This window comes from Pseudomyrmex gracilis, unplaced genomic scaffold, assembly GCF_002006095.1.
Source record: "Pseudomyrmex gracilis isolate BER0280 unplaced genomic scaffold, ASM200609v1 scaffold_204, whole genome shotgun sequence".
Lineage (NCBI taxonomy): Eukaryota > Metazoa > Arthropoda > Insecta > Hymenoptera > Formicidae > Pseudomyrmex > Pseudomyrmex gracilis.
In genome coordinates, this window is record NW_018020788.1 from 439 (window position 1) to 18786 (window position 18348).

Below are 18348 nucleotides of genomic sequence, written 5' to 3' on the forward strand. Positions count from 1 at the left end.
TTATTTCGCATATACATCTCCATCGTTAGTTTCGCTGCACTACGTTGCCGGTTATTAAATTTTCTATAGATTAATGTATCGTTAAATGCATTTACCGATATTGGAAGCTGGCACGAGGTTAAAAATGGTGCTCCATAATATACCCCTTCTTGCGCGTACATACATATACATATATCGCGCACAGTAAAACGGGACGTATAAATACGAATAGAAATTATTTTACGAGATTAATGGGCACATAACGTCAACAATTCAATCAAATCATTTCGATTTAATCGCAAGCTTTATTTTATTGACGATTTAACACGTTTTAATCGAGAGTTATTACTTTGTATCGCGCGCGATCGTCGGCGAGTTTCAGTCTCATTATTTTGTTGCGAGATGCGCGTGATATCGAACTTTTTCAAGCAAAATTGATTACCGCGGCAATCCATCCTTGTCCGGCAAATGAACGGCGGCGTTACAGATTGCACGCGTGCTCCCTTCGATCATTTGCTCTCGTCTCGGATAAACGATCGGTCCGATTTTTAAACTTTTGAGCAAATTCCAATTCACATTAATTGCTCCGCGTGATTTCGCTTGAATAACGTTTGCCCGCGACAATGCACATCGTCAGAGAAGCAGAGAGAATTAATTTGAAAATTTTTTTTTTTCTCGACCGCGGCACAGTTTGACGGTCTCTGACAAACGGCTAACCGCGCCGAACGAACCGTAGCTGTTGAGTTTACCGTGCAGGCGCAGATCTAATTGTGATTGGTCCGGCAGTGGTCGCACTGACAATTACACAGCGACATTTCTGTTGACGCGATAATGGTTATCATTAAATTCTCTCTAATTGTCCGCAGGCGCGAACGGCGGCAAGAAAAGAGATCGGAATTAATTGGGTCGCCGTGTGTCAATTGAATTAGCACGTTAAAATCTCACTACACACGTGTTATTAACGAAAACTGATCTTTTTCGAATATTATATTATTGCGTTGTTTGAATAATATCGTTCACACATTCTTAATGCTTCTAGATTATCGTTCGTCTTTTAATTTGCATATATATTTCATCGCTTTTACTATATTGTTCGAAATTATTTTTCAAAGACTGAGTTATACTACTTAATTATCTCGTTCATATATTTCATATAATTTCGCTAGACGGTTAATAATGCCGCCGATGCTGTACTGAAGGATATCGATAATAGATACTGATCTTGTGGAAACCCTTTGTAATCCTTGCAATCCGTCCTCAACGTTTCGCCATTATTGCACTTCGCCGTGCGTAATCGGCCTGATTCTCCTCAGGTCATCGTAAAGGTTGAATGAGGGACGGAGCGCAAGAATGGATAATCCTCTCTCTCTCTCTACGACTGGGATGCAATTTTGCGATATTAATGTTGCAAGAACCGTCAACCGTGAACTGAAAACTCCAGGTTTGCTTATTTTTCAGAGTCCGTTCATGTATATATACACTCAGATAATGCTGAGAGACAAAATTTGCTCGTAAAAATATGTATGTTCCACTTGATACAAAACGAAAATTTCCCTCACCCAGACTATGTATTTCTCAAGATTATAAGTATCACACGTTTTTTCTATCTGACATTTATTCAATATCCGTGAAGTCATAATTATTTGAATTGATTGTGAATTTTCATAATTATATATAAATATCAATTTATTTTCTCTTGTATTCAAATTATTATTCCGTGCAATTATAGACCTAATTCAAAAGCTGGAAGATACGATTTTACAAATGAAGATACGATCTTACACAAAAAAACTTTTACATAAATACATCAGAATGATACAAGAATGTTTAATATATATATATTGTGTGTGTAAAACACGTTTTTTTTTTTTTTTATAATAGAAAATTGAAATATTTATAGAGATTCTGTGTGGATAGCGATATCTGAATTTGCGAGAGTTCGCATTTATACGTATCACGAAATGCAACGTGGCCACTCGCATTACGATAGGAATAAATATATATATCGCGTATAGTTCTGCGTGCATACGATACCGTTGCACAACACAAACTAAATTTCCTTCGTGTGTATGCGCGGTTGCATGTAATGCATATCCGGCGCACTGCATCATGCGACTCTCACACACACACGTGCGGGCGGCTCTTCGACGAGCGTGTGTATCCATATATTAAACGTACATATTTGCGCGGGGGTATAGGGGTGTACTTACTATTCCGGGACCGTTGAATCGACAGGGCAGCAATGCGTTTCCGCCGGTTTGTGCTAGAACATCCTTGACGAATTTAGGCCGAGAAGGGTCAACGTCGTTCTCCTTCGTCGTTTCGTTCCGGACGATTGCGCCGTCTGTAAAGATTTGAGAACATGTTCGTCTTTTTTTTAGAAAAAGAGCAATGTATGGAAATTCAAATTTTACATTTTTATAATAGATCACTTCAAATATTTATACACACTTGAACAATTTCATTGAAACAGCGATAATACATATTTATTTTTAAATAATAAATTTTTAAATAATTTATAAATTAAGCAAGCAAGGAGTTGTATTTTCAATCACATTATGTAAAACAAATTTTAAAAATAAAAAAATGTTCTTGTTTTATTTATTATATTTATCATTAAAAATATCTGACAAGTCAGTTACAGACTGATTGAAAATCTATCAGGTTGCACATTTGTGAACAAAATTATGATAAATTCTTGATTACGTAAATGGAGTAAAAAACAGATTTTTAAAGCAGAAGAATCAAGAACGTACATTAAAGCGTCTTAATTACTTTAAGAACTTCAGAATTAAAGATTATTTGATAAGAAAGTATTAAATTAAATTACGAAATTTGTGGTACATACTCATATACTCAACAAAGAATAATTAAAATATTTTTTAAGAATATTTACATGACTCTACATTATAAGAACTATATAAAAAAGAAACTTTAATATATATATATGTGTAATTACAAAATTAATTAACAGAGCTTTTATGTAAGTGATACGCTTGGCAAATAAACTCGCTGAATACATTTATACATAAAAAAAATGTACATTTTTAACATTTTGTCTTAATTGATTAAATTATTATGTCCAATAAAATGTAATTGCAATTATATAATTAGCATTATGTAGTTTAATCGATCTCTCATCAGTCTGTAAATGACTCGTCAGGTACTTTTAACCACATAAATAGATTTAACCATAAATAGATGAAGAAAATTTCATTTGAAATTATTTTATATAAGTTGAGTGAAAATGCTTATCCTTGATTAGGTGAAGCTTTATAATTTACGATATTTATAAAATAACTACTTTAATATGTATTTATAAATAATTTATATAATTATTAAAACTTCGTATATAAGTAGAAAATTAATATGTTATAATTTTTTTAAGCTTATAAGTTTTAATATTATAAGTTTTTTCTGGATTTAAAATTATAATTTTTATCATAAAAATTATAAACGTTTCATCATATATTTAATCGAAACAAATGAATAGTAACACCTCAGTTTTAAACACGCTCGTGTTTGATACATAATATATGTATGTGTGCACAAAATCTTTGGACATAATCTGACAGATCAGAGCTTAACAAGTCAAAAGCTTTTTTGCGTATTTCGCAATTATAAATTCAAATTACACTACGTGTATAATGGAAAACAATTTCAACAAGAACTTGCTTTCAATTAGGTACAATTTTTTTGTTTCTTTTTTCAAATAAATGTAATTATCGCGACATTTAATGTTGAAATATTATCAACAAGATATATAAAGTTCAGCTTGTCGAGTAAACTCACTTTGCTTCGCGTCAGCGACACGATATTGAGTATATGTATATCGCGCGTTTAATTATTGCAAGAAGTCACCTGAGCACGTGTCTGGACTAAACCCCCGGTTCCCCGGCTTTCTCCCTTTGACATCTAACATCTACATTCAACATAGACAGAGGATATTGGAGATTACGTTACTGTACTTGTGTGTGTGATTAGTTCAGATTAGAACCGACCGAATATCGGTAATGGCTGCGACGCGTAACATCCGCATTCGTGCATATTGCAAGCGCGCATGCATAAATAAAGAGACGAGAGGAAATTGCACTGCTCTCAGCAATCTCAGCATTGTAAACTGAAACAGCATGCTAAAACGGCTGACGAACGGTTATCTAACGGCATAGACGCGATATCGCCTGCGTTAACGATCGTATATTTATAACAAAGCGTACTGCAATATATCTCCCACGCGGTCATTACCGAACGTAATATCACAGTTTTACGAACATAAAGTATTTATTTATGAAATGTCCGAGGTCAGTAGCAAAAACATTCCGAGATTTCGATATTATATATTGTGACGTAAAAAATACAGAAAATATTTATTAAAAAAAAATTCATGGCATCTACTTAAAACAGTTTCGAAAATATATTTATGCAAGTAAAGTATATAAAAAAGAACTAAATTCCCAATAATCTGATAATAAATCAAATACTTTGTAAGACTCTCGTTCGCGTGTTCGAAAAACGGGTGGTTAACCGCGCACTAACATCATGTTCTCCTTCGAAAATCTATCGCTCACTGATCGCTCCTCTCTGTCGATATTTTATCTTGTCCGACGAAAGCGCGATCGTCGTATAACTTTCTCGTTTACTCGCGACTTGACTTCAATACAGAAAGTGCGAACGGTCGAACGAGCACGGGAATGAATTGGAGGAGGTTCGCGTAAAGGGCAGGTAGGCGTGTCGCAAGTTTGTTCCGGGGATATTATCAAAGTTCAACTTGCTTCGGAAACAGCCGAAACTTTTCCGCCGGCGACTGATTCGTTTCCATCTTCCGACGCGAATGCTTTTCCGCGATTGGCGTCTGGTAACACGGAAACTCGGTCAATCCGGTTCCGATTTACGCGCAAGTCGCTTTTCCGAAGGGGACAACAATGCCGTTTTGCAGCGTGTCTGTCCATGTGTCGTCGTCGTCGTCGGTGGCGGCGGCGGCGGTCCCGTGGGTGGGACTTCGTTGCCGTGTTACCTTGACTTGAACCAGTTCCGAACCAGTTACCGGCGTTGTAACGTATGTGTAACGACTTCGCGAGCCACGTCGTAAACCGAAACGCGTTGGTCCGAGAGAATATTATACGGTGTCGACGGTGGCTTTGCCGGTGACGGGTCGGCGCGCGAATGGCGCTCGGCGGGATCGGGAAAATTCGTGTCGAGTGTCGTACGCTAGATGGAATTTTTATGACCGAATGTGTTAAAAATATTATCGTCCCGTGAGCCGGGCAGTTTTTTTTTCATGAGAAGCGCTGACTCATTCGAAATGTATTGGACAATACACCTACGGCTGCGTGGCTCTATGCTGTTACGTACCGTGCGCAGCAATAAAACATTTAAAAATGATTATTTTATCGATTGCGGTGTATATACATATATATACACCGCAATACATACAACACCGTGAGAAAAGTAGCTCGAGTGAATTCTTTATGATGCGTTTCTTGCATCGGTGAATTTAAAAGAAATATGACGGTACTCCTGAAATATCCGATACACTTTATAAAATTTTGAAGTGAGAAAATCTGCGCCTTAAAGGTAATATTCCACAATATTCTCTTTTCTTTCTATAATTTTTTTCTGAAAGAAAAGTGTTTTTTTTTTTTTTAATGTGAAAGGTAAAAACTAAATAAATTCGTTGTAAAACGAATCTTGTGTTGTGAGGAATTTTCGAAGTGTACAGAAGTAGGTACGGTGTGTGTGCTGGAAACTATCGAGGTAAGTTACGTCTCTTGTTCGGAAAATATAACACGCTTTTATACGTGTTACATAGCCGTTGCGTTTATGCATATGCAAGAATGATAATTTGACAACTCGCAGTATATCCTCTTTATGACGAAACTAACCTTCTAGTACATGAATATGTGGCGAAACTTTGTCTGTCGACCATTCATGTAACAAGTTCGGAGCGCGTTGTAAATTGAAATGTATCATGCGCAAATATGCGCACTGTATATAGCGAGATAATATAACGTTGAAACATAGATCAAAAGAGATTGTAATAGACACAAAGATGTTAACTGTGTAAAACATTATCTAGTAATTAATTAACTTGTTGTAATGATTATTAATATAATACGTCGGAGAAAATGTGTTTTTTTACTTTAAAATAAAAATAATTAAACATACGTTTAATTTAGACAACGGTGTATTTAGAAAATATTATATAATAAAAAATTTGTATAAATTTATGATTGCTGGTTAATTTCTTCTTACGCGCGGTTATATTTTCATTCGCGACTTTTGTCGCTCGCGCATTTGGGGATTGCTGTCACATTATCTTCGTCATATCTTTAGTTTCGAAGTTTCGAAATACATGTATTTTATATGTTCAGACGTGTATCAAGTTGACGAGGTCACGCTGTGATACAGAACGACAGATTATTACACGAAATCTGATGTCACAGATGTTGCTTCTGGTTGCTTGTCAACAGGTCTGCGTCGTCCGACTCTCTGTATGTGGTCAACATCGCTAGTGAAACGCGTGAACGAACACGAAAAGCGATGGATATTTCGGTTATCGGACACATTCGATGTGTATTTGATTTTTCATCATTCAATATCGTCCAATTATGATACAAATAACAAAAAAAAAAACCAAAAAAAAAAAAAAAACAAAAAAAAACAAGTTATCACGCTGTAGCTGTATAAAATTATACCGCGCGTTTCTTTATTTTTGCTATGTAATTAAACTAAATATGTAGAAGTCTCAGAATGTGACGGCAGTGAGCAAAGGGATGATATTACGGAAGCTGGAGAATGGCGGCACACAACCTCCCTCGCGACTTGCACATGCACGACGAATCTTAAATTCCGAGCCCGCCGCAATAGTCCCTCCACCTTCCGTATCTCCGCATAGTCGAGTGAATAACTAGCGTAATTGCCGACGACCCAGTTGCAACCAACGCCGGGGGTTGCATTTCGAATACGACGGCTCGGAGGGGTATATAGAGAAAGAGGGAGAGAAAGAGAGAGAGAGAGAGAGAGAAAGGGGGGGAAAATGACTATACACATGCATGAGAGTCGAAGGAGAACTGGAAGGGCTCGGTTGCGCATCAAGATCCGACCCGCGATTTCGTATCGGAGGATTAATCATCCGCCCTCACTTTAATTACGATCCCGCTGTTTTAGCGAGGTTTCGTTCTGGAAATGCGACGCGGTTCTTTGCTACGACATTTCTGATACACTCAGTACCTCGCGATCATTCTCTATGTAAAATTTAATCTCGTCTCTCTTGTGTGATAGTTTACTGCGTACTACTTTTTTAATAGTATCTTTTACTACGTTATTTCCGTGTAAGCTTCAAAGATTGCAAAACTTTGCAGAGTTTCTTCTTCAGCAGATCAAAAGTGATACCGAATAAAAGAAGATCTCTCCGCACAATGCTGTGCACGTATTTTCCGTACAACAACACAAGACTTTCCACCGGCATTCGATTTGTAACAGTTGAGTTGCTTCGTGAACATTCTTGAAGATTTTCTTTTTGAACGCTATTTTTCTTAAATGTTGCAACACGCGACATTTCGAAATTAATTACACGTTTCCGATTTGTTTTACCTATTACGGTATTACGCGCGTTCGAAACATTGACGACAGATCGCGTGCGTAATGAGACGTTGCAATTGGATTCATTGTACGGGAGATTATCTGATGGACTGTTAAACGCTTTGTATACATACATACATATATACATATATATATATATACATATATTATATATATATATATATATGTGTGTGTGTGTGTGTGTTCTCTCTTGTATGCGTATCGGTATTAATATATCTTTGCGCTGCCGTCGTGACTATCGCTCCATTGATCAACTTCAGCGGCTAAAGTTGCCAACTACTCACGATAGAACGGACACGATCGATAACGAAAGGGCTTTGACCACCATCACACAAAGGTCTCGTTGCACGCAGACAAGTAGAGACCTGTCAGTGTAGACCTGAAGGTCTATTTAAATGAGGCAATTTTTAATATATCACCGTTCAACTATCAAAACTTGCACATTTCTCTTTAAAACGTATGTACATTAATATCCAACACTTTTTATTCGTCAGCTCGCGGAAATAGAATCGATACGCGGAAACGATCGGTTATATTCGGACGCGAATTCGCCGCAACTACCGATTCAATTTTGTCAGCTACGTGAGAAAATTGCACGCGCTTATTTTATATACAAAGCTCTACTACTTACGACTTTTAAATACTTATACAAAGCTACTACTTACGACTTTGTATTTTATACAAAGCTCTACTTACGACTTTTATAAATCAAACTTACAATTGTTAATTTATTTATTTCTCTGTATATTCTATTATTTCGTAATAATTTTCTACTTTTTTAGAGTGCAGCTTATTTAAACATTTTATTTACAGCGATGGTGGTATGTTTTTTTGACGAACAAAATACTGGCTGCGAACTATTAATAGATTAATAGACCTATATTGTAAAATATTAACTCGGTAATCTTTGATGGTATATTAAAAAAAATTCTTTGAAAATGGCTTTTGGATCTGAACCGCGTTAGTGTCATTTTTATATCGACGTTTATATTTCGTGGACATTTCAGTTCACCTCGCCTGAGAGTTCAAGAACAGCCTGATACTGAGATGCTCTTTGTCCCTTTTTATAGCGCTGGATTGCGGAGAAGGAGAATGCAACTGAGGAAGGTATATGCAGTGGAAGAAGTATGATTTAGTAGAAAGATATTTCGCACTGGCAATGTTCTTACGCTACAATGAAACGTAATACACCACAATTTCGTTAGATAAAATCTCAATAACAGGATTGTTAGCCAAGAAATAACACTCGTGTCTATTCATATTTTCAAGTTAAAGCACTTCATTAGAAAATTTCACTGATTTCGCTGATTTAACAAAAGAATAAAATTATACAAATTTATCAAAATGAGAGAGTTTTCAAAATATTACACGTATTTTTATGTTTTAACACTTTAACTTTTAACTAACGTTTAAAAATAGGTGCACAGAGACACACACACACACACACACATGCGCACACAGAAACCGCACACTCTCTCATCATACTGGCAGCGTGTTTGCAAACTTTTTCGCTAGTCGTTGCATAGTTTGCGCTTGTTAAATATCTAGTGACTAAGTTTGAGCAAATTTTTAATCTATTAACAAGTATATAAAGGTTGAAAAAATATTCCAGTTTATTTTCATCACAGAACCCAATATTGATAAATAGATTTTTATTTATTCAATAATAAATTAGTAAATTAAATAGTTTTCTCGTAAACAAAGAATGAATAAATTTAAAAAATATTTATATTTTTATNTAAATATTTATGTATAAACTTTTGTGTATTTTTGATTTCTTTTTATCTGTTTTGTGTGTGTGTGTATTTTTGATTTCATATAGCTTTTCACATTTCGAGTATCAAGAAAATATGTGTGTTAGTAATTAATGTTTAATAATTTCCAAATATATTGGTGTTAGCACTGAATCACGTTGGCATATAAAATCTATTATTGTTTAGTGATAACACACAGTATTGGAAACGAATATTTCTGCATCGGATGGATACACCGGCAGGTTGCAACGCACGATGTCGATGCAATCAAAACGCTGTGATGCCATTTTAAATTGCGCCACGATTAAAAAGTTGCGATAGCGGGATTCGATATCGCTTCTCTCTTACCGTTCCCTCGTTCTCTTACAATATATTCGCAATTAGGGAGATATTAAATTCCCGGACGTTTTGCTAGGGCTCGCAAACAGATCGCATGTCTGTTCCGCTGGTAAAGCACGTACGTTATTTGCGCGTCAGTGTAATTGAGATCGATACTATTATATTTAATTTCCAAATAACATTCGAATCCAAATGTTTGAACTTAAATATCAATATGCGTAGAAGGATGTAGAAACTTTAAAAAAAAAACTTGTTATTCAAACATTTTAAATCTTCTACATATTATTCTATATATTTTTATAATCTTTTTATATATTATTATTTTGAATTTTTCTTGTCAAATTATTATTCAAATGTTGTGAAAGTGCTTGAAATTTTATTTCGAGAGATGTCGATTTCGCATTTGACAAGTATTCTACGATCAGAAGAAACCGCTGACTGTTCGTGCATTTTGTATGCGCAAACTATCGATAATCTCGGTCAGTGTATGCACACAAGAGATTGTAAGCGTTCGAACGACATTAATGTAATATTTGAGAATCTATCGGCGCGTATGATAATAATGTTTGTGCATGAGTTTTAAATTAGAATACTTCGATCGAGATAAAAAACTCTAAGGCTGCCGCACTATGTCTGCATAAAGTCGAGTTCTACTAACATTATTAAAAAAACTGCCATTATTATAATTGTAATAAAATCGTTTGATTATTAAAAAGAAAAAACGTAAATAATATGAAAATTTATATAAAGGTATTTGAGCCTTTCAAATTTTTTGTATTTTTATTCTCGATATTTATTATGCTTGAATTCGATTAGCATAAAAGTTGGCTAGTTAGTGCCGCGCTCTACGTACTCTATCTCCGTGATATGCAAATAGCAACATAGTAAGTACTTTATGGATGTTTCGAGTGGATCGCTTCGAAAGCGAACTTTGTTAAAGACGCGTTGAAAAGTTTTCGGGGACGAGTGGACAATTTACCGGGATGAACGTCGTCGCTGAAGAGAGTAACAAATTTATGATTGACGATGACTGAATTTTCTAAAATTCAAAAGTGGAACGCCGTTGGCAAAAAAACGTGGTCAAATTAAAACGATAATCGAACCCGATTACTGCAGCAATTATGCTGTAATTAGTAAAATACAATTACTAAGCTATCAAGAGTTTAGCGGATATTAAAAGTAATAAGAGGTAAAAAAAAAAAAAAAATAAATAAAATCTCTTATCGATTACTTCTAAAATACATGTCGAAATAAAATATTAATTTTTAAAAGTAAATTTATTTACACATGAGAGAGAGTTGCACTATTCAATAAGTTATATTAACGTTTGCAAAAACAGTGATAGAATAGAAACAATAGTATGTTACTCGAGTTCTTCAGAGAAAAGACAATCTTATTATAATTATAAAAGATCACAGTATTATCAGTAAAAGTATCGTTAGTTAAAGTTCAGTTAATTTATACGTCACAGCTTTTTCGAGCGACTAAAATGTTCCTGTCGCGGTTTTGTTCCCCCGGTCGCCAAAAGTTCTATTATCAACTATAGCTATTTGCCAGAAAGAAACCACTACGTGCTTCGCGGTAATTAACTTCTACAAGTTTGTACGCACAAAAAGCGCATTGCTTGACGCGGTGGCAGTTACTTAGAGACGATTTGCTAATCTAATTGACGGCGCAAATTCACTTCGGTTTTTAAACAATTAAGATAAATATTTCTAGCGCGCGTTAAATAATTTCCAACAAATACAGAAGATATTTATTAAACTTATAAGATATTTATTAAACTCTAGCACACACAGTTTTGCGGTTCGAACAATTACAATTATTTACAATCTCGTAAGAGTGTAAACCAACCGTGTTTATTCGTCATTATCACTTGCGCTGTGATCAAATAAGCGGTTTGCTCTCTCTTACTAGCGTCCGTTTTCTTTTTTATCCCGTAAGAAGAGATACTCTTTTTATGTTTTTCTCTAATTCTCTTTTCTCAACAACGCAACGCTTTCATCAGGCGCAAAGTAACTCAACTATTTGTAAGAATATTGAAATCTATTTAGTCGAGCAGTAAGAATAGCGCAAAAAAACGCGAAACGTATTTACTTGTTTGACTTTCTGAAAAAAGTCTGAAAAAGACCTTTTAAAAAAGAAATTCTGAAAAGAAAAAGAACAATAAATATGTGTATCTTCACATAAAATCGAAATTCATTTCTTCATTTGGACAATGACCGCTAGAAATATGTTACACGGACGGTTCAATTATAACTAAAATAATACAATAATGCGGAAGAGATAATAATCATTTTTGCTCGAGGAGGATTTCACATTCTTCTTCTGTAAGTAATAAAACCGTGCAATGTGAAATTGTAACGGAACAAAATCCGCTAGACGAAGAGGATTGACCTACTAAAGAATAGATGTTCCTAGGGAATAAGCGTGCACATGGAGCGGTTGCGATTTAGATGTCGACGTCTGAAATGAGGCGGCACGTTCCGCCGGAATTTTGCAGTTCTACCGCATCGCTCTTGTTCCCGCGCCTGGGATCGCATCTGCGGATGCAATAAGTTGCGTTAGCTCTTCTCGTATCTCTCTCCCCGACGTCATGCATTATTATATGGTAAGAATCCAAGGTCCGACTATATCCTGTTGGGATTCTTCAACGATCTCTACGCTCATCCCGAACCAAAGCCTCTTTGGTGTGATATCGACGATCGATTTGCTTCGAAACACCTGGATACATCGCTAGGATTTCTTCGTTCTTTGACGAAATCTTCGACGAGAGGTGCGAAATATTTGTTGTCTTTTGACGAAAAACGCGAGTAACTTGTCTAAGAATGTTTGTTCGTTTCACCGAACACGGCGAAATATTTAAGATAATAAAAATTTTAAGTGAAGAATTTGTGCACAAATGTTTTGTCATTGCGTCGAAATATTTACGTTATTAAACGGCGAGCACGTTTGCAGTGAATTGCTTCGCCCTAAGAGCATTTCGTTTCAAGTCGGACAAACAAACGACGTCGGTATGTTCCAAGATATGCGTCTCTGTCTTACAAACCGAGCGTTAAGATTTACGTACCGTGAATTAACTATCGGAGTCCTGCAGTTAAATGCGTTTGTTTTTGTTGCGGTTTTCGAATACACGGTTGTTCTCTCGAAAACGCGCGCTAAAGTTTGTCCTAGATTCGCGCGCGACGCGATAAATTCGCGTTACCGTAAGCGGAAACAGTTATGATTATATACCTACACATTTAACGTGGTATATATATATAGCTGATGAGTCGCTATTCAAAATTCGCGCTCGGTAAAACTCTCATGCCGAGTTATCTAAAAGAAATAATAATAAAATAAACGGAACTCTGACGTTCACCGATAAAGCGTAACAATTCCACCAGTTGTATTTCCGAAATTTTTACTTCATATTCCGTCGGATTTGACTGCAGGACGCACAGAGAGATAACGCAAAAATTTTCAGGGATAAACGAAGCAAATATCACTTCAGCCAGCTCTGACACATATATATGTATTTTGATTCAAATTAATTTTAGAACTACATTACATTAAGTGTGTGTGTGCGTGTGCGTGTGTGTGTGAATTTCACGGGAAAAATAGCTTTTCGCAGATTTCTTGTATAATTCCGACAAAAAATATTTTTCCGCTTTTCAAGTGCTTGCAATTCAGAAAATAGTTTTATGTTAATTTTATCTGAAACGGTTTTCGGAGTTGAGCAAATCAGGACATGACTGTCACTTTATCCAGGGAAAGAGGAAGACCACGCAGAGAAATGACCCGCCTTCCCCATCTCGTCGTGAATGCAAACGAGCCGATCGGGTGCTGAGCACTAATTGAGAAAGTTGCTCGTAGCCCCTGGTCTTTCCTCAAGATGAGCGACTATCTTTGATAACTCTCTTTTATCACATTCTTTTTTTTAATTATAGTTTTCTTCTTTTATTATTATCCGCGCGCGATCAGTGAGACACGTAACGAATAATAAAAGTGACGCGTAATTTCCAAGTTCTTTCTTTCGTGATTTTTGTGTATTATGTTTTTTTTTGCGTATTTTCTATTTTTGTTTGTAGTAAAACTTTATCTTTGCGACACATGTGGGTCGGATTGTGTGTTTCAGACAGCAATAAAGAATTGAGATAAGACGAATGACATGTCGCGTCGATTCGTTTCCCTTTTTTTCTGTTTTATTCTCGTCTCTCCTTCCTTGTCCTCGCTTCTTGTCATAGCTATTAAACGTTATCAAGACGATCACGCAAGAGAGGAAGAAGGGAACTCGTTAGCGCACGAGGACCATAAATCCCAGATAGGAAACAACCGAGTTCCGTTTGACTTTCACGAATACGGAGGAGCTGTCTGAATCTGTTATGGGAAGTATATCGATGCTTATCTACGGTCGTTTGATATCAGTCACGTTCATTAAATACGCGAGGATCATTAAACCTATAGTAATAAGTACTGAAATTACATACCGTAATAATACGCACGAACACACACACACACACACACACACACATATACACAGAGCGTGTCTCACCTAATTCCTGTTCATTGTGAAATGTAATAAATTTAATATCCGATATTATTGGTGGAAGAAATTTATATCGCGACCATTTGCGAGACATTAAATGCGAAGCGCATGCATCACGCATTTGCAAGTTTTATAAATGTAGCATTCACCGTGTCTCGATCCTATTAGCAGCTCGAGCGACGCCGCACGAACGTATCGTTAATCACGGTATCAGCAATTTGTTTAACGTGTCAATTGATTATCGAATCAAGTCGACCGAACAAGCGCGAAGAGAAAAAGTTTCCGATAACGTGTAGAGATTCGAGACGCGCAACACGCGACCATCAGAAATTGTAGCTCCGCTTTTTTCCTTGCTTCGTTCCCCCGCTCACATTTTCCCGGCGCGAGAAACGGACATTGAAGAAGAGCCTCACTTACCGATCGGATGTATCAGGTGGCGCAATGATGCAAGCAGCGGCAGGATCAATAGAAACGGGGCCATGACGGCTTTGATTCAGACGTCCATCTCGCGTTCATTCATCAGACAACCGGTTTCTCTGCAGAACAGAAAGAAAGAGCATGTATAACCGTATTAATAGCCCGCGCGCGCGCTCAGTCTTTTCCCTCTATAGCAGTGAATGCAACATGACGGGCTCTCTTCATGTCGCGTTCATTATTTCGATAATCGATTAAGTATCATCTTAGACCAATGAATCGATCTACCTACTTCCGTTTCGCGCAAAAGCGTCTGCCTTTCATTCTTTATGTCGGTTTCTTCTCCCATTTAGAAGATTTATCGCAGCTTTGTGTTGTGTCATTTTGCGAATACAAGAAATATTCTCTCGTTAAAGATAAAATTGTCTTTCATCTGCGAGGAGATAATACGAAATGTAGAGACTCATTTTAATCGTCAGGTCACTTTGTGCGGTAAAACAAAATGTTAAAAAAAAATGTTGACGTAATATTCCTTCCGATTTTACTTTATTACTTAACCTTTTCGCTCCGGGACTGGTCCATATATGGACCAGCAAGAAAAGCGAACGTAATAGATGTTTATAAGGTCAATTTAATGCACTAAATTTAGGAAAAAAATTGAAAAAAATCCTGGTTACTTCTTTGACCTTCAAAATTAACTTTGNGGGGGTAGCAGGTTATTATTAACTTTTTCAGCTAAAATGCGAGGTCAATTTTAAAGGAAAAATCCCCGGAGCGAAAAGGTTAATATGTCAAAATCAAAGTAAACACATTTATCGGAAAGACGTTGACGCGTGGTGAAGAAAGTGTTTCAAATTATGTAAAAAAAATTCGTAAAAACAAGTGGTTTTTAACAAATATCTCGTTGATAATGATGGTTGAGCTTGAGCTCAACTTCGGAACTGTCTAATGTGGATTATATTCGTCATTATTAACTCAAAAGAGAGCGGAAGAAGAGGACCACTGCGGAAGAGAGAACAAAAGATGGATGAGGAGAATAATGGAGGTAAAGAGCTTTCTAACAAGCTCGCAAGACGCTCTCTTGGTCTTATCACGTTGGATTACGTACTTCTTCGTCGAAATTATGCCCATTACATTATATTACACACACACACACATGTGTATTCACATAATAATGTTTATACTTGTAAACATGTAAAGTTATTTAATTATACTTCAATTAATTAATTTAAATATACATATAAAATATAATTTACTCAAATTAATAAGTTAATTAATTTCCAAACGTACGTAAAAAATTATAATTTTAATTTTAACAAACACAGCATGTTGTTAAAATATTGTAAAATATTGTTAAAATATATTTTTGCAAAATACTGAAGTAAAAAACCTCCGCTCGTTATTATCTCTCGATAAGAATTTGTTTATTAATCTCACGTATATTATTTCTCTTACATCTTATAAGAAACATCTTGTAGGAATAATTTGTGTGGCGTCCGTCGCACAACGGCAACTCACTCTAACTGATATACGACAAACGCGTGTCGTGTCACAGACACTGATTGACGTCGACGACGTATCGACAATGTTAATCTGTCTCTCGGCCAAGAGCTGTGGTGCGCACACACCATCGTCCATTTCCATGTTGCTCACACCACCGACAGCATCGAAGTGTAACGCGTTTTCCCACGTACAACGATAAAAGGTACCTCCGTTCGAGTTGCGAGAATTTTTCGTTTGCCTTCGCGCGCTGCGAGCGAGATCACATTTGCATCTCCAAGTGGTTAAAGTGCCATAAAGTTCGTTTTACTCTACGAGCGATACAATCGAAAGATATATATATATATATATATATATTATATTCAATATATCTTTCGCGTACACGTTACACACACATTTGTTACAATTTTTGGAATATTCGAAATAAATTCTTTTAGTTAAAAAAAAAAAAATTTATGTGCTTCTGTTGTTTGATATTGTAACTGAATAAATATTTTACACAGATATACTTTTATATTCTGAATCTGTTGCACACGTATATTTGCCTAAATATCGCTCATGCTAGTTCAGATTACCAGGTTTACCCGATCTACGTCATAAACCGTCAATGACCTAGCTTGAATTACGTAAACCGCGAACGAGACCTATATTGATCGGATTGATTTCATCGTGGAGCTATTTTGAGCGAACGAAAACGTCGCTTTAGCCAGCTTCGGGCAAAATCACGCTTCCGCATGTTTACAGAAAAATCAGGAAAATAACGCGTATAATGAAAAAAAAAGTGTAAAATGATGACACGCGGCAAAAATCGAGCTGCAAAGTGCGACGCGAACTGTGTGAAAACACAGTTTTTCACTTCATATTTCACACCAAAGACGAGCGAGTCGAATTTTATATTTCTGTTTCCATTAAGCGGTATCTAAATTCGGTGCTCATTTTCCGAATCATTTCTGTTTCCATTTCGAATGTTTTTTGAAGATAAAATGATCAGTAATAGCCGCCGAGTTTCAAGATATATTGTAAAAATAATTAGCTATATCTCTAAAAAAAAAAAAGAAAAAAAACCAAACCTGTGTTATTTTTTGCTTTGAAATATTCACGCGAATAATTTTATATCATTTTCCGTTTTATTTGAAGAGACTTTGAATAATCTCTCAACGAACGTTTATTTTAATCTTCACGAGTGTGCTGAAGTTTTGTTCGCAAAACTTTCATGCGACGAGAAATTAAGTGACGTCTTCAAGAAAACAAGATTAATAGGGTTGATTTTCGATATTAGAATAATTGCTGTCGTTTTCGAGTTAATTATCGTATAAAGCGTGCGTGATTACAAACTTTAAATGTGATCACATGCATTATATATATATATATATATATGATGTTTTAATCTAAACGGAACAAAATTAGCCCGTGTAGAATGGGACGCGATATTAAATAGACTGAAATAATTTAAATTTGACACGGTTGAATTCAATCACACTGAAATAAATCATTTAACAGATTGTTCGACGAATCTATCAATTTTAATTACTTCCGTGAATTCCCGATGAGAGAGAATGTTTCAAACGTTCCAAATAATTTTACTATGATTCCAAATATTTCAAACATCAAGTTTGAACACACGAATAGTTGCACGCGTATTCGCTCGCGTGTGCACGGAATTATGCTACAGTGTTAAATGGGTTACATTTAGCGATCGAATAAACAGAATTGAAATTTTGCAATCGGGCTTTTGCAATGGCTATTTATATGAAACGGTAATAATGACCGCGGCGAGAGAAATGAACGTGTCGTAAAATTTTTGGATTAGCGCGCGACTCTCTATTTCTCGAGAACGATAAAATTATTGTCTCTCGAGAGAGACAGGTCTCCCTTCGCGTCTCGATTCTTCATGGAACTTGAAGGAAACGGAGAGAGAAGAGAGAAAGGAGCTGAGTGGAGAGAATTCTTGAGATGTGTAAGCGCCGAGAAGAGAGAGAATTCGCTTATCGATCGGCGGATGCCGAGGAGACTTCGCGTTAATAATTCGCGAGGGCGGCGAATGGGACACGATGAATGCAAATCGCACGGCGACGCTGCATGAATATTCGCGACTCGCTCCGCGCGCAATTTACAATCTGCCAGATAAGATATGTATCTTTTGTGTGTGTACACACACGATGACCCGAAAGCGACGTGTTTCGCGCTCTCCGAGCGAGCGAATCGCTAAGCTGCGTGAACGCAGCAAGAACG

General features: G+C 36.3%; 1 long non-coding RNA gene across 1 annotated transcript in view; it reads right to left on the bottom strand.

Annotated features, from left to right (window-relative positions):
- Positions 1-2227: 2227 nt before the first annotated feature.
- Positions 2228-18348, bottom strand: part of LOC109858446 — a 53665-nt gene continuing 37544 nt past the window's right edge. The window contains exons 2-3 of the long non-coding RNA XR_002250616.1: positions 14620-14738; positions 2228-2323 (exon numbers count right to left, since the gene is read on the bottom strand). This is a non-coding gene — a long non-coding RNA (uncharacterized LOC109858446). The remainder of the gene's footprint in view (positions 2324-14619; positions 14739-18348) is intronic.